The sequence below is a fragment of the Hyperoodon ampullatus genome (assembly GCF_949752795.1).
Source record: "Hyperoodon ampullatus genome assembly, chromosome: 19".
In the NCBI taxonomy this organism is placed as follows: Eukaryota; Metazoa; Chordata; class Mammalia; order Artiodactyla; family Ziphiidae; genus Hyperoodon; species Hyperoodon ampullatus.
Window position 1 is genome coordinate 53,506,524 of NC_136932.1, and position 14,177 is coordinate 53,520,700.

The following is a 14,177-nucleotide window of genomic DNA, read 5'->3' on the forward strand; positions in this document are numbered from 1 at the left end:
AGGTTAGCAGCCATTGAAAATACCACCAGGACAGGGTTAGCTAGAGACACATTCAGCAGTGTAACTATACAGAAAAAGACACTGTATGGTTTTTTTTTTTTTGCGGTACGCGGGCCTCTCACTGTTGTGGCCTCTCCCGTTGCGGAGCACAGGCTCCGGACACGCAGGCTCAGCGGCCATGGCTCACGGGCCCAGCCGCTCCGTGGCATGTGGGATCTTCCTGGACCAGGGCACGAACCCGTGTCCCCTGCATCGGCAGGCGGACTCTCAACCACTGTGCCACCAGGGAAGCCCGACACTGTATGGTATTAAAACAAATCGTACACAGTCTTACATTTCAATTTTTTCTTAAAAAGTACACAGTACAGGGGGGTTAAATGCTTTATGGACAAGACAAGAAAAAAATAACTTAGAACCAACTTATTCATGATCATCTTCTTCCTCTTTCTCCTCCTCCCCCTTTTCATCTTCCTCATCTTCCTTCTTTTTCTTGCTTTTTTCAGCCTTGATGACTCTCTTTTTTGCTACATCAGCTTTCCTTTAGCTCAGTAGACAGCAATATCCTTTCTATATTTTCCCTTCAGCCTTCTTTTATAAGGCTGCTTGCTTGTCATCTGCTGCAGTGTTATTCCACATCTCTCCCAGGTTCTTTGCAACATCACCAATGGATAGACCCAGATGTTCTCTTTTGATTTTTTTTTTTTTTTTTTTTTTGCGATACGCGGGCCTCTCACTGCTGTGGCCTCTCCCGTTGCGGAGCACAGGCTCCGGACGCACAGGCTCAGCGGCCATGGCTCACGGGCCCAGCTGCTCTGCGGCATGTGGGATCTTCCCAGACTGGGGCACGAACCCGTGTCCCCTGCATCGGCAGGCGGACTCTCAACCACTGCGCCACCAGGGAAGCCCTCTCCTTTGATTTTTTGAGTGAAACTCAGAACAAAATAAGAAAAAGGCCAAAGGAAGCCTCTTGGGTACATTGGGATCCTTGAACTTCTTTTTTGTTTCCCCTTTATAAGAGATACAGGTTTTCACATCTCTTTTATAATGGGCCTTGTCCGCCTTTGCCATGTCTTCAGACTTTTCTTTGTCCTTATAGACATGGTCTATAGAAAACTCCAAGAAGCTGACTGAAGCATTTGGGTGCTTCTTCTTGTGCTCCTCCCAGCAAGTTTGCACAAAGGGTGCATATGACGACATTTTGCCTCTCAGTTTCTTAGGCTCTCCTTGCCTGTGTTTAATTATTTTTCCTCAGCGAGGCTCAGAGTTACCTAGTACCTGTTTGGCTCTCACTTGCCCTGGTGCTGTCTCTGAGGAGCTCAGTGTCCTGCAATGGCTGTCTAGATAAAGTTATTAACAGGGTTTACAGGACCCTTTCCAAACTTTACCTTTCTACAAAGCTTCATTTCCACCACTGCAGCCCCGCTGCTCCTCAAATATGCCCTTTGTGCCTTTGTACTTGTGCTTCTCTCTCCTGGGAGTCCCTTTTCACATCCTCTATCTCTCAGGATCCCATACATATTCAGCTTTCAAAGATGGACTCAGATGTCATCTCCTCATGGAACCCTGTGGAACAAGGTAGGATGAATTGGTTATTCCCTCTTTTGTAGTCTCATCACACTTAATATGGAAATAGATTATAGCCCTGGGCCTGTTTTACTACTGCATTTGTTTACAAGGCTGTCTCTCCCACGAGACTGGGAGGTTAAGTCACACACCTAGAACAAGTAACCAACCTGATGGAAATGAATTTGGAGGGAGAAGTGATAAATCAGATTGTGTTTTTCATAGTCTAGGCAGTGGCTAAAGACTCCCCACCCGCCCCAAAGGCAGGTAACCACCTACTTATTCCCTTTGCTCTTTGGGAAAACAGGGCTTGGAGAGATTTAAGTTATAGAAGAGGAAGGTCTTCCTGTTCCTGGGTTCTTGTAGACAAAGAAGTGAGGTGACTCAGAATGCATGGATTTGGCCTTTGGAGGCTTTTAAAAACAAGAGAGACTTTATCAGGAGCAAGCTGGAAGTCCTGTTAGACGTGGACAAATGCCTGAGCGGACACCTGAAGAGGCTGCCTCTTGAGGAGGCCTACAAGGAGCAAAGGAACCAGCCAGAGGTCTCCAGTGTCTCCAGCCAGGCACCCATGGAGCTCAAGGATGTCTGGGGGAGGGGAGACAGGTGAGGGAGCCCTCGCTAATTAAGCCTCTACCCTCCAGCGAATGTGAGGCTAATAAGGCGGCCCCATTCCAGGGCACCTCCACACCAAGCCAGCCGGTCTGCCTGTTTATTGCCCGTATGGAGATCATTAATACCTCCTGACACTGGGGTCACTCCTGGGGTCAATCCCTGAGCCCGTTCTGCAAAACAAGGGGAAATGAACTTCCCAGCACATGTGGCTCAGGCCTGGTGGGGAAGGGGACTCCCGTCACCCCACTCAGCTCTGGGAGAGACAGCACCCCAGGCTGTTGGACCCCCCAACACAATCCCTTCTGCCCAAGCTGGACTCTTGAGAGAGTGGTCCTGGGGAGTGGCGAAGGGGAGGCCCTGGTCTGGGACAACCCCCACCGAGGCTGTCCCAAACGACAGACGGACACTAATCTCCTGGTGACGGGCAGGGGTGGTGTCTGGGAGCTGCAGCTGCAGCTCCACAGGGGCCAGACTCGGGCCGCAAGTGGCGAGAAGGCGCAAGCCCGCGGCTACTTGGGTGCGAGCTGCAGATTCGGCCCCACCCTCTCCGCTTCCCCTGCAGTGATTGGGCCCTCCAGAATCCAAGATGGCGGACAGAGGCGGGGTTCCTGGCCAAGCGAAACTGCGATTGGTGAAGCGCAGGTCTTTTGAGCTGAAAGACGGCCTCAGTAGCCAGTCAGGGACCTCCTTGTGGTGTAGGTGAGCGCTCAGCTGCCTTACCTCACGCTTAAGCAACCAAGGCTTCATCAATCTTGTCTCTCGCAGCCTCAAAGGGCCAAGGTAGGAACAAGGAACCCCCAGATGGTCCTCCAGGCAGGCCCTTACCCGTCTGGGGCCTCTTTCTTGGTAATGACCGGAACTGGGAATCAGCCCCAGCTGGCCCGAGGAGAAGTCGAGAAAGCCCCCAACTAGCTTGGAGGAAATCAATAGGATTATGAGGTTAGTGCCAGAGCAGGCTGAGTGACAGTTACCAAATAAATGATATGGCTGAGGTTAAATGAGTCCCAATAAATAAAGGAACGTGTTCAAAGGAGAAACTTCAGAAAATGCAGGGACGTGGGGGTCGGGCCTCTGGACTTCTTCCAGCCTTCCCCTTCTAGGTCTTGTTGAATTCTAGAAGAGCCGCAGTTTGGGGCACTACCTCCCAGGAACGCACAGGCTGGGGTCTGTGCCCTGTTCAGTGCCAGTGTTGGCATGGCACCTGAGCACAGGGCTCCTTGGGCAGCTCCATCCGCCCAGCTTTGGGTGAGGGAATGGAAACTGTTAGGATGGAGGTCTGACCAGTTAACAGCGGCGGCATGCCTCTGATTGCTTAGAAGCAGAAAATGGACCAACTGCAGCAAGAGGGGTGGAAGCCAGGAAGCACTTGTATCTATGTGATATCACTTCATGCTTTCTTCTACCCTGTAAGGTGGCTGTTATTATTAAATTCATTTTACAGATGAGGAAACAGAGGCTTAAAGCAGATTTTGCTCTAGGTCCCTCTATAAACAGCCTGTTGAGGACCAGAATTCAGGTTTTTAAACTTCAAATTCCAAGGGCTTTCTAATAGCCCGCATATTTTCATTCTTGAATTCTAAGTTGTTTCAGCCCCTGGTTCAGAGAAATCCTTGAGGGCCCAAATTAAAAGCCAGTTTTGGATAATCTATGCTTAGGAAGAATGGAAGGGAGAAAGAGGAGGAAATAAGGGGCAGGGGGGATTGAAACATTAAATAATTTCTCTGACTTAGGATTTTGGTTTTTTGCTTTGTTTTTTTTTTTTTAGAAGATGTTGGGGGTATGAGTTTATTAATTTATTTATTTTTGCTTTGTTGGGTCTTTTTTTCTGTGCGAGGGCTTTCTCTAGTTGTGGCAAGCGGGGGCCACTCTTCATCGCGGTGCGCGGGCCTCTCACTATCGCGGCCTCTCTTGTTGCGGAGCACAGGCTCCAGACGTGCAGGCTCAGTAGTTGTGGCTCACGGGCCCAGTTGCTCCGCGGCATGTGGGATCCTCCCAGACCAGGGCTCGAACCCGTGTTCCCTGCATTAGCAGGCAGATTCTCAACCACTGCGCCACCAGGGAAACCCAGGATTTTGTTTTTAACCTAACACAACCCTAGCGGATAGACCTTCCTCAGACAGATTGTAAAATAAATGTGTATTTCAGAGAAGTCTTACTGGAGGAAATGGAAGGAAGTGGCAATTCAGGAGCATATAGTGTAATGGGGAAGAAAGTGTGATCGTCTACAGTGAATCCACCTACTGATAAGGACTCTGGAACAGAAGGTCTATATTGCTACCTGTGACTGTGCAAAACCCAGATGTGATTATTCATTCCTTATCTCTGTAGTTCCTCAAGTGAGAGTTATAGTAGGGATCCACCTGTGTTATTGGTGAATCACTGCCCCTGTCCTCAGTCCTGAGGGGGGTGCTCAGACCAGCTTACCTCACCCAGGTCCAGGATTAGGCCAGCCCAGTCCTCAGTTCCTTCTAACTGGAAGTTCCCTAATTCTCTTTGTGGGAGAAGGCCTGGGAAGCCAGGGTGAGAGGTCAGGTGTGCAGAGCTGCACCTGTGGTAAGAGGGGACGCACCCGCAGCAGTAGCCGCCGCCCACTACCCATTCTCCTTATTCAATCCTCCAGTTTCCAGGGTGAGCTCAAGCTCCTGCCCCAACTCCAGCTGTCCTGAGTTTGATCATCTCAATGGGATGTGGGCTGGGGAATCTGGAACCAAGATTTGGGGTTACTGGGTAACAATAAAGCCACAGGGGACAGGTAAATTCCCTGCTGCCTCCCCCGTCTTTCCTCTTTGGGGGACTTACTAAGGATCCCAGGCCTTAGATTATAGCACACATAGAATAACATGGCTGGGAAGGGAGTGTGGAGTGATTTTGTTTCCTGGATTTGAATGAGAAGGTATGTGCACGTGCATAAGAACACATATGGACACTTAGATATGTATCTTTCATTATGAAATGCCCAAGGACTCACTCAGCACTGAGCCGGGACCTTCGCATATGCCTCAGGAGTAAGACTGTAAGTAACAGAGACTCAAACTAACAATGATGTAAAGAAATAGGGTTTATTTTTTCTCACATTACAAGAGCAGGTTTACCTGCTCAGTGATGCCATCAGGAACCCAGACTCTTTCTTTTTGCTCTGATATCCTTAGCATATTGGCCTTCATCTTTCTTTTTTTTTTAAGAAGATGTTGGGGGTATGAGTTTATTAATTTATTTTTGCTGTGTTGGGTCTTCATTGCTGTGTGAGGGCTTTCTCTAGTTGTGGCAAGCGGGGGCCACTCTTCATCGCGGTGCACGGGCCTCTCACTGTCACGGCCTCTCTTGTTGCGGAGCGCAGGCTCAGTAGTTGTGGCTCACGGGCCTAGTTGCTCCGCGGCATGTGGGATTTTCCCAGACCAGGGCTCGAACCCGTGTCCCCTGCATTAGCAGGCAGATTCTCAACCACTGCGCCACCAGGGAAGCCCCTGGCCTTCATCTTTCTTGCCTCAAGGTCTCTAGAGAGTGAGAACTCGAAGGATCTCATCCACAGGGGAAAAGGAGACTTATGTCTTCCCCTTTTTCAAGAAAGCAAAAAATTCTCCACATCCTTTCTCCTCTCCAGTCTTTTGCTTAGGCCTCATTGGCCAACATTGGGTCACATGACCACTACTAGCTACAAGGAAGGGAGTCTATGAGAGAGAGCATGGAACAGGATTTCCATGATTGGCACAGAACAGTGGTTCTCAACCTCGGCTCCGTTCTCAGAGATTCTGACTCTCTTGGTCAGGGCTGGGGCTTGACATTGGTATTTATTAAATTCTCCAAAAACCTAGGATTTAAAAAAAAATTGTAATTGCTTTTCACTACAGTATGGCGCCAACTGAAGTAATCATCTTCAACCAAACCCACCCTAGGCTCTGGACAAGCCACCCTATTGTACCGACTGGGATTCTCTAGCTTATCCTGTAGCCCCTGTTCCCTTTGGAACTGATTATATAGGTGATTAATTAGTACATTTGTAGGTCATTTGTTAGTGAATTTGCAGTTAGTAACTGGTTAGCTAATCAGCTGGCTAACTAATAGAATGGTTAGCTGACTAATAGAATGGTTCCTCTTGTTTATGTGTCTGGCACATAGTAAGTACTTGATACATATTTCTTTGGGTGAATGAATCCATAAAAGGGAGATAAAACGGAGTTAATACTGCATCAAATGAGATAGTAGCTATGAACTTTGTAAATGATAAAACACTGTAAAGATATAAGAATAAACATTTACATGAGAAGCTACTTTAAAATTTAGGGCCAGAGTAAAGTTTTTTCCCCCATCCTTCACCAAGGAAATAGTGTTTCCACATTTCTGAAATGGAGAACTACCATTTTGCCCTGTTGCTAGTAAGTCAGATTTCTCTCTCAATTATAGCAACTTTGTCAACACTTAGCGATAGCATATATTCTTTCTCCTTTTTCCTTGACCCTACTTTGTCTTTCTACTTGTATTTTTATTAGCTTATTTTGGTTAAACCACCTCAAGCCTTTTTGGGAAAGAGGTGGGGTAAAATTAATTTTAAAAATACTTGGGGGCTTCCCTGGTGGCGCAGTGGTTGAGAGTCCGCCTGCTGATGCAGGGGACACAGGTTCGTGCCCCGGTCCGGGAAGATCCCATATGCCGCGGAGCGGCTGGGCCCGTGAGCCATGGCCGCTGGGCCTGTGCGTCCGGAGCCTGTGCTCCGCAACGGGAGAGGCCACGGCAGTGAGAGGCCCGCGTACCGCAAAAATAAATAAATAAATAAATAAATACTTGGGAACTAACCTTTATTATCTACCTACCACATGCCAGGCATTTACATGTATTGACTTAGCCAAATCTCACAAATAGCTAGTAGGTTGGTGCGATTATCCCCATTTTATGTAGGTGTGAAGGGACTTGCTCAAGGTCATACAGCTGCTAAGATTTCAGAACCAGATTTCAAAACCAAGGCCAGTCTGACACCAAATCTGAGACCTTTCCCCTAAGCAACCCAAGTTGGTGTGAGAGATGCTTAGTTATGGTCAACTATTTACTTAGCTACTTGAGGAGAGTTTTTGCACTTTGAACTCCTCAAATAAGTCTTGGGGGAAAAACTGGTCTTTTTCCTTTCGCCACAAGCCATTTATCAGCAAATACTATACTTCACCCATTGTAAGCTATTATTTCATGTACCACTAAGAAAAAAAACCCTGCTACTTAAACTATGACACACCATTGATGTTAAGATGCATCCTAACTTCCGAGATGTCAAAATGTGAAAAACGTGTCTTAGAATCGACAAAATAATGTATTCCATTCTACTAATGGAGAATTTGTGTACATAACCTCCCCTCTTTCCTTGCTCAGTTGCTAGCTGGATTGCCCCTTCCTTTTCTTATTTATTTATTTATTTTATTTACTTATTTTTGGCTGTGTTGGGTCTTCGTTGCTGCGCGCGGGCTTTCTCTAGTTGCGGTGAGCAGGGGCTACTCTCTGCTGCAGTGCGCGGGCTTCTCATCGCGGTGACTTCTCTCGTTGTGGAGCGCAGTCTTTAGCTGCGCGGGCTTCAGTAGTTGCGGCATACAGGCTCAGTAGTTGTGGCTCACGGGCTCTAGAGCACAGGCTCAGTCGTTGTGGCACATGGGCTTAGTAGCTTCGCGGCATGTGGGATCTTCCTGGACCAGGGATCGAACCCGTGTCCCCTGCACTGGCAGGCAGATTCTCAACCACTGCGCCACCAGGGAAGCCCCCCAACCCCTTCCTTTTCATCACCCAAACCTTGCCTGTCTCTTCAATATCGCATTTCTCCACATCATCATGAACTGTCAGTTTTGATTTGGATTATCTCGCATGAGTCTCCAGAAAGCCTTGCACTCAGGAGGTTTCCACTCTAGTTTTTTTAAAGAGCTACCTTAGATGGTCTTATTATGAACTTCCTCCAATGGCTGTCATCAAACTCTTTCCAGAGCCTGGCCTAACTCTAGTTTTCCCATGGTAACTGGTAATTCACTGCCCTCCCTGTTCACCATTCCACACAGTAGTTGGTTGGTCTGTACACTATTTACTTGCAAGGGATTTCCCTCCAGGCTGTTGGAGAGGGCATGGGAGGGGGCTTGGGTGCAGAAGTGGGCATGTCATCCAGTTCTCCCTAACACAGGAAACATGACTCCCCAGGCATCTCCTGAAACACCAGGAGGAGGCAGGATTGGGGGAGGATTCAGCTTCTCCACCCCTCTTAGACCGTACTCCCCCTTCCTGGTTTGGGACTCCACGAGACAAGTCATGAAGGGAAGATGAGGCCGTGGGATCTGGTACTGCTGGGGGAGATGAAGATTCTTGAGCAGTGGGCCCTTGTGGAGCTGGGTTACAGGCTCCTGACAGCAGCAGCTGGCTTTTCAGAGGTGGTGTTGTGCTTCCCCCTTTGTGTGCAGGGTTCTGGGGAAAGCGCCGATTCTGGCTTTCCATTTCCTAGCATTATAAACGGGACAGAGCCTTCCAGGATTTTCCCTGTCCTGTTCCCGTCAATCTGATGTTGAGGTCAGAATCTGGAAAGGAACAGAGGCTGATGGGAGAGGTTGGGACACCATGGAGGGAGGGATGCAGCCCATGCTGAGAAGTGACGGCTAATCTGGGAATCCTATTGACAGAGGACTCTGGGGCCTCTGCAGATGGGTGGGCAGGCAGACCTATCCTGGCCCCAGTGTTCTGGGCATGTTACAGACTCTGAGGCTTGGGCATGGGCTGAGGTCCACATGGGTCTGTGTGCCTGTGCAGCTGCAGGAGCCTGTGGGGAGGTACAGTCAGACACAGAGAAATAGAGATAAGTGAGACAGAGGGAATCAGAGGCCGGACCGGGAGGTCTAGGTGGCTGAGGGGCACTCACTTTCTGAGGCACCTTGGCTGGCTGGCTCAGTGCGAAGCCGCCTGGGCTTCCTAGACTGGAGCAGGCACTGGGCTTCCTCTTCAGCCCTCCGGGATCTCGGGGAGCTGCTGGCAGAGTCCTGGCCCTGGTCCGCAGTTTCCCCAAGAGGCTCTGCCAAGCCTTGGCACCTCGGAGCCTGGGCCTGGGCTCGGATTCAGGCCGGCGCCGCACCTCCCCGCTGCCGCCGCTGCCGCCGCCGCCGCCGCCGCCGCCGCCGCCGCCGCTCCAGGCCGGACCGCCGGCCTCCTCCCCGCCCTAGCGCACGCAGGGCCTGCCCTCATCCGTGACCCCCGCGGCCGACTCCAGCGCCCGCTGTCCGCTGGGCCCGGACGAGCGCGGGCCGGTGAGCAGCGGGGTCGGTCCCAGACGAGGCCCGGCCCGGCTGTCGCGACAGGGCCCGGAACCCGACAGCAGGAGCGAGCGCGGGCCGGCGCGCGGAGGTGTGAGAATGTGAGGCGGGCAAGGTCGGGAGCCGCCGTGCGGGGCGGTGGGGCGCGTGTGCGCTGTGGCCGCCGAGCGGGCTCACGAATAAAGCGGGCACGGCCGGGAGCGGGCTCGGACCGCGGTGCGTGCGGGCAGGCGGTCCCCGCGGCCTGCGGCTCGGCGGAGGGCGGCCGTCTGGAAGTGGGCCCCGGCCCCGCCGGCCCGGCGTGCGGCGCCCCAGGGTGCGGGCCGCGCCGCCGCCCCTGGCCGGCCGTTCCGGTTGTCGAGCCTCGGGTGGGAGCCGCGCGGCGCCGCCAGGCCGCTCGCCCTCTCTTCCCCACCCTCTAATCTAAACCATGCGGGCTCCCACCCCGGGCCGGCCGGCGGGGCCCGAGGGCCGCGGAGAGGGCACCGGGCCGCGCGCTGGTGGAGCGGGCAGCCCACTCCGAGCTCGGGGTCCCCGGACCGTGGAGCCAGGGGACCCTCGATCCCCTCCCCGGGGGGCGGCGGGCACGGACTGATTGACAGCAGCGACGTCAGCGCGGGGAGGGGGGTGCGGCCACGGAGGGAGGGAGGGAGGGAGGAGGAGGGAGCTGAGGCCCCAAAGTGCAGCCTCGGAGATCAAGGGCCCGCTCCAGAACCGGGATGTGTCCGGCCACGAGGGCGCGGCGGGCAGCGGGACCCTGACCCAGCTGCCCCGAGTCGGAGTCCCGGCTGACCCGGGCTCCTCGGACCCGAGCCTGCAGCGGACCTCGGGCCGCAGGCGCCAACGCATGCGGCAGCGCAGTTAGGGTGAGTGAGGGTCCCGGCGTGGGTGGGGGTGAGTCGGGAGTGCGGGAGAGGGGCCACCCCGAAACCAGGGAGGATGAGCTGGAAAGGGGGAGAGTAACAGGACCTGGGTAAGAACCTCGGGGACAGTCAAGGCGGCAAGAGGGCGGCGAGAAGAGTTTCTAATCCGGTGCCGCCTCGGCCCGACTCCCAGCGGTCGGAGCTCGAGCCCTTCTCTCCTCCTAGTAACCGGACGAATTGGGTCTAAGGGCCCAAGAGCATAGAAACGACAGCGCCAGCGCCAAAGGAACAAGGTTAGGACGAGAAAAGTGGAGCGGTGGCCTTGAAATTGGTGTTTGAAGAATAAGAAAGGCCAAGGAGCAGGGCCCAGGTACTTGGCGAATATCGATGTGGAAATGTTCGTGATCAGAACACTGGACTTCAGTGCCTTTGATGCAGCAGGGTCGTCAAAATTGAAGCGAGGAGCATACTATATAAATAATGATCTATGATCAAGAATTATCAAAATATGAGCAATTACCCAAAAAGCAAGGCTAAGCGGCATAACTAATACAGTACTCAGACTTTAAAACAACAATAAAATAATAGTCACTCTCAAAACCAAGTGAAAATTGTAATCACACATTTGAGAGAATCATAGACAAAGTGATGGAACAATGTGATAAGAACTATTGTATTAAAATCAATAGAATAAGAAATAGTAATAGCGTAAAAATGATAAAACTGTAGGAAAAAGGTGAACAATGAAAATACTAATAAGGGAAATACTAATAGTAGTAGTATTGACAGAATACTATCATATAATTTATTATTGATACTATAGTGAATTATTAAAATAAATGTTAACCAAAATCTTAAGAGCAATAGTAATATAAATAAAGGCAACAACAAGAATTACTGGAGTCATATGACAATTTATGACCAAGGTTTTAATAGTCCCAACAACATTATAAATAATGGTAGAGTAATAAGTAGTGTACCAATGTGATGAAAAAACGGAGTATTAAGAGCTACAACAATATTACAAATTATGACAAAGTAACAAGAAGTAATGATGCATTGAAAAATAGCGAATTAAGATCCATAACATTACAAATAATGGCAAAGTAACAAGATATTGTAACGATGTGATGAAGAATACCTGGAGTACTATGAACAATCCTAACAAAACAAGTAATGGTAAAATAACGAGAAGTATTATAAGGATGTGAAAGAAATGAATGTGAATATTGAGAACAATAATACTACAAGTTATGGTAAATAAATTATTGAAACTGTGACAAAGTACAAACAGAGACTGAGGAGGCAGCACAGAAACATTTCAGGGATACAGAGTAAAAATAAAAATAATGAGAGATTGACATGACCTATTGGAAGACTATATTTAATAATTGCCTAGGTATTAGTAATAGTATTACTCATGTGCCAGGAGGCCCTAGAATGATGGCGCAGTGACAGGAAAGCAATAACAACGTATTTGATAATGATGAATTAACAAATCAAACCAGTACTTTAACCATACAGTATTAAAAATAACATGTACTAATAGCTTGTGTGATAGGATAGTCTTAATGTTATTGAATTGACCAGAATACTACTCTGATAATAGAGATAATTAAAATAGTATAAAAAATTAACAGTTCCCCCAGTGCGAGAAAAGTATCACCAGTAATCTAGAAATGAAAAGAAAAATGCTGTTCTTCTTAAAAAAAAAAACGAGGCAACTGAAAGTGACGGACCCGAGCGCACAGGGCGCGGAGCCGGCCGGCCGCGTCCGCCGAGGGCTCCAGGAGAAGGGCGAGCGCGGGCCGCGCACCCCGGCTGGTGCGGGACCCGCTCTACTGGCGTCCCAGCGCGCCGGGGCTCGGGGTCCAAGGGGACCGGACCGCGGGGATGGCCGTGCCGGGCGGGAAGAAAAAGAAACGAGCGGGGAGCTCCAGCGAAGGCGAATCTTCGCGATGTCGGGGTGTGGCTGCGTGGCGGAGAGAAAAGGAAGAGGCGAACCTCGAGTTGGGGAATGAAAGCCCAACGCAGCCCTAGTCCCGCGTGGGAGCGGCGGGACTGGCGTCAGTGGACGCTGGCCGCGGATGTGCTCGGCACCGGGCAGAACGGAGAGCGCGCGGCGCAAGTCCCGGGGAGCCGCTGCACAGCTCCGGGTGTGACAAGTGCCCGCAGAGGACCTAGTGGCCAAGACAGCATCGGGCCAGGCGGCCCCTCCTGGTCCCGCGGGCCGCAGCATCTGGACCAGCGGATCGCGGGTGCCCATCCCGGTTGACCCCAGATATAGTCGGAACCAGCGCGTTGGGCCAGAACGCGCAACTACCCCCGTTGCGCAGTGTCCCCTTGCCTGGGGTCTCCTGGGTTTCCAGGCTCGGCCCGGAACCCGCATGTGGCCCAAGGCCGGTGCTGGCGTTGGCCGTGCCCGGCGGGTCTTCCTCCTCAGTGCCTGTGGCTGGGGGACCGACCCGGCTGTCAGCCTTATCTTTATGGGCTTTTCCCAGCCCCAACTGGCCCCGGCCCCTTTTTATCTCCTCGGTTGCACTTGGCTTGTTTACTTTGTGAGGCCCTGGGAGCCCATGTCTAGGCCTGGGATGGGAGGCCAGTGGATGGGGGGCCTGGGCCTTGGAATGCCCAGGGAGAGCCAGGAGAGGAGAGAAAGAAGGTAGGGGGAGAGAGAGGGAACATTCAGCTGCGAGAAAGGCAGCCAGACATTTAGAAAAAGCCTCCCCAGAACTTGCCCAGATCCAAATGGAGGGAGAAGGGCTAGGAGGTGGAAAGGAGAAGCAGGGATAATGCAGGGTTGCACCCACGATGAGGCCGGACAGGCAGGTCCTTGCAGGCTGGACTCTCATCCTGATATCCCAGGACCAGCTTCCAGAAGGAAGCAGGCACATGAGCAGGCGGGTGAATAGTCCTAGTCGCTTGGGGAAGGGTAGCTGTGCCCTGGGGCAGGACTAGGCTGTGCCTGTGAACTGGACTCAACTGGCCTGGTCCTTAGCTGGGAAGGGTCTGAGTCCTTTGCCTCAAAGCAGAGCCCTTTGGAGCTAAAATCTAAAATGTGAGTGAGTGAGCCAGCCAGTGTGCATGTGAGGGCAAGGCTGGGGTGGCCCCTGGCTGAGTTCGGGGCCTGAATCAGAGTGGCCCTAGGAAAATGTGGCTACTTGGGTGACTTGTAGGCTATGAGAGGGTGCTGTGTCTGGGTGTGAGGACATGGGTGCCTGCGTGGGTGCCACACAGGTATCTGAGGGAGTGGGAACGTGCAGGAAGGAAAACCTTTGGTTCAGGAAGCCTCTACCTGACTGCTGTCTGAGGGAGTGGGTTTGGGCAGATGAGTGAGCAGGGGCCTGAGAGGCCGCTCAGCCGAAGGCCCTCTCTGCCACTGTGGAGCCCCGGGAGCCCAGGCCCTGCCCTCCTGGGCTGACTCTCGTCGTCTCCTCCCTACCCAGAAGGTGTCCTGGGCCAAGAGTGAGCCTGGACCCCAGTTATTAGGAACAGACGAAAAAGACCCAGGCTTCAGGCTCCAGGGTCCAGTGGAGCCCAGCAGGAGGAGGCACTGGGGGTGCAGCTGGGGCAATGCCGAGAGGGCGGTCCTTCCCCCAGACCTACTCATCACACAGCCCCACACCCAGGGCAGGCGGACCTGGAACCGCACACAAACCCTCCCAGGTCCAGACCCAGAGGGAGGAGGCGAGGGTCCTGCCCGCGCTCTTCTCCCTCCTCCGGCTCAGGAGGGGGCGGGGTCCACGTGCGCCAGGGCGGCCTCCCAGCAGTGCCCGAAGCACCCCCCACCGCCACCCGCGGCTCGGCTCCAGGGCTGCCGGGTCTCAGGCGCGTGTGGACATGGGCATGTGACTCGCGTGTGCTGTGCCCACAGGAG

General features: G+C 52.2%; 1 pseudogene across 1 annotated transcript; it reads right to left on the reverse strand.

Annotated features, from left to right (window-relative positions):
- Positions 1 to 420: 420 nt before the first annotated feature.
- Positions 421 to 1,212, reverse strand: LOC307067981 (high mobility group protein B1-like; annotated as a pseudogene). Its single transcript has 2 exons — positions 932 to 1,212; positions 421 to 694 (listed from the first exon to the last, which is right to left on the reverse strand). The product of its transcript is annotated as a high mobility group protein B1-like (transcript).
- Positions 1,213 to 14,177: the final 12,965 nt, after the last annotated feature.